This window comes from Ambystoma mexicanum, chromosome 13, assembly GCF_040938575.1.
Source record: "Ambystoma mexicanum isolate Mex_15411 chromosome 13, UKY_AmexF1_1, whole genome shotgun sequence".
NCBI classification, from domain to species: Eukaryota; Metazoa; Chordata; class Amphibia; order Caudata; family Ambystomatidae; genus Ambystoma; species Ambystoma mexicanum.
The window spans coordinates 766,242,609-766,246,142 of NC_090938.1; positions in this window are offsets into that span (position 1 = coordinate 766,242,609).

Below are 3,534 nucleotides of genomic sequence, written 5' to 3' on the forward strand. Positions count from 1 at the left end.
AATTGTGCCAATGGTCCTTATTGATCCAAGGCAGCCATCACGTATGCACGCAGTGAGAGCATACATTGATAGCGGGGCCATTGGAAACTACATGGACCACGAATTGGCTACAAGGATGAACCTGCCTCTTTGCAAAAAGACCACAACGGATGTTATCACCACTGTCGATGGGACTGAAATTGCCTCTGGGCCAGCCACTCACTCTACTACAAAGGTGAAGCTGTTGGGTCAAGATGGGCATCAAGAAAGCATTGTGTTTGACTTAATCAAGGCCCCGCAGTTCCAAGTAATTCTGGGAATGCCGTGGTTGGAAACACATAATCCTTGTATTGATTGGCGAGAGAAGAGAAGAGAATGACCTTCCCGGATTGTGCACACACCCGTTACCCAAAACCAACCTTGAATAAAAGCTTGGCCACAGTCACTACTCCAGTCGTGCAGTTACCTCAGAAATATCAAGAATTCCAGGATGTTTTCCAGAAAGAACAGGCAAACACGTTACCACCTCACAGATCATACGATTGTCAGATCGATCTTTTACCCGGTGCACAACCTCCATGCAGTGGGATCTACGCTCTTACGGAACCCGAAAACCGTCACCTACGACAATACCTGGATCAATACGTTGCTAACGGATTCATTCGTCCATTCAAGTCCCCCGCAGCCTCAGCTTTATTCTTCTTGCCCAAAAAGGAAGGTGACCGTAGAACGTGCATAGATTACCGCACATTAAACCAAATTACGGTAAAAAACCAATACCCATTGCCTCGGATCCCCGAATTACTGGACCAAGTAAAGGATGCTTGTATCTACACCAAGTTAGATCTCTGAGGGGCATACCATCTGGTAAGTGTAAAGAAAGGCGACGAATGGAAGACGGCCTTTCGCACCAGGTATGGATTGTTCGAATATCAGGTGATGCCTTTCAGGTTGTGCAACGCACCAGCAGCCTTCCAGTATTTTATGAACAATGTCCTTCGAGAGCTCAATGACGTCTGTGTGGTTGTATACATAGAAAATATCCTTGTGTACTCCTCCTCAGAATCAGACCATGTTAGGCACGTGCGTGCCGTTCTTGAAAAACAATGTCAGCATAAGTTGTATGCAAAATTGGAAAAATGCGTTTTTCACTCTACAGAGGTTGAATTCCTTGTGTTTATCCTGACTCCAAAGGGAGTTCGAATGGACTCTCGAAAGGTGGACGCAATCCTCAACTGGCCATCACCTAGTTCAGTAAAAGGAGTACAAAGCATGCTTGGATTTGCTAATTCCTACCACAGATTCATTCCAGAATTCTCACATATTGTACACCCCATCACAGCACTCTTGCGAAAGACTAAGCGCTTCTTATGGACCGAAGAGGCTGAAAGGGCCTTCCAAGAACTAAAATTGAAATTCATGTCTGCACCCATTTTAAAGCATCCACGCCCCGAACTTCCATACATAGTTGAAACCGATGCATCCAGTTTAGCCATGGGAGCTGTACTCTCCCAGAAGGATCCTGAAACCGGCCAACTCCATCCAGTAGCATTCTGGTCAAGAAAATTCTCAGCACCCGAATTAAACTATGCAGTTATCGATAAGGAGTTATTGGCCATCAAATCTGCATTCAAGGCTTGGCAGCATTATCTTCTCGGTGCCAGACATACCATCACCGTAATCACCGACCATAGGAATGTACAATATTTGAAGACAGCCAAGGCCCAATCATCACATCAACTCAGGTGGGCCTTGTTTTTCGCGGAATTCGATTTCGTGATCACTTACCGACCAGGTTGTAAAAATGGCAAGGCCGATGCCTTATCTCGTATAGGAATGGGAGAAGCATATTCGAACCCTGAACCGGTGCCTATAATTCCAGAGAAAAGAATCCTTGGTATAACTGCCTTACAAACTCTAGAAGACATTAATTTAAAAATTCAACAACTTTTCGGTCCAGCTGCCTTGCAGGAATGGTTAAAGAAAGGCCAAGATTATTCAGTCATCAATGATCTACCCTACTACCAAGGTCGTCTATTCCTACCACTCAAGGAATTACAGGAACTAGTTATCTCCAATTTCCACGATGCTCTGATTGAAGGACACCCAGGAATTGCAAAGACAGAGGCCAAAATTAAAAGGCAATTCTGGTGGCCCACCTGGCGAAAAGAAGTAAAGTTATTTGTACAATCTTGTGGCATCTGTGCCCAAAACAAGAGTCTGAAGAAGAAACCGGCTGGTCTTTTACAACCTTTGGACATTCCACCTACACCATGGCACACCTTGTCCCTGGATTTTATTACTGACCTTCCCCCATGTAGTGGATTTAATACCATTCTAGTTATAGTGGATCTTTTTTCCAAAATGGCCCACTTTATTCCTTTAAAAGGATTGCCTTCAGCGTCAACATTGGCCAAAGAGTTTCTTGAAAACATTGTTCGAATACATGGATTTCCTTCCGTGTTGGTCTCTGACTGAGGTAGTCAGTTTATTTCGCAGTTTTGGAAGAAATGCTGTCAATTGGCACAAATCGACGTGAGGTTATCAACCAGTCACCATCCCCAGACCGATGGTGAGACCGAGAGGACCAACCAGGCTCTTGAGCAGTACCTAAGTTGTATGTTACACCAAACCCAAGGCAATTGGAAGGACAGAAAATGCATATTTTTGGATTTCCGAATACGCATAAAACAACTCTGTACATTCAGGAACCAGACAGCCCCTTTTATACCATATATGGGCATCATCCTCGGACTTCAGAACTCGGCTCCCCCCAACACTTGGAAATGCCCGCTGTGAACCATCTACACACTACTATTACACAAGCCTTTAAGGAGGCAACGGAACATTTGAAACGAGCAAAAGAAAGATACAAGAATGCCGACCAACATAGAAGTGAAGCTCCACAATACCAAGTTGGAAACCAAGTTTGGCTAGCTACAAGAATCCTACCTCTAAAAGGAACTCGGACCTTTAACCCTAGATATTTGGGGCCTTACACTATTAAGGCCATCATCAACCCGGTGGCAGTCAAATTGGAGTTACCTTCTAATATGCAAATACATCCCGTTTTTCACGTTTCACTTCTGAAGCTAGTACAACCCGGAACCAGATTAACCAAACCACCCAACCCCATAGACGGGGAACCCGAATTTGAAGTTAAAAACATCCTAGACTCCAAGATGGTCAAATCAATACTTTTTTTATTTAATTGACTGGAAGGGTTACAGGCCGCAAGAAAGATCATGGGAGCCTAGTGACCACGCTCATGCACCTCGATTGGTGAAAAGATTTCATCGGAATTTCCCAGACAAACCAGGACCAAGGGGAAGAACGACCTTAGGAGGGGCCTTGGGGGGGAGGGGGTGTTCAGGGGATGAGGGGGGAGTGCTGTCATGATGCCTACCCCCGGGCATCCAGACCAAGTCCATCAACCCCAGGAGCAGGCATCCAGATACATTTTGAAAACCCGGCAACCCCAGCTGGGGGCTATCTCGGTTCAGTCCTGGCAGCGTAGGCGCCAGGCTCATATGTGGGGTCAGTCCTGGCGCCTTA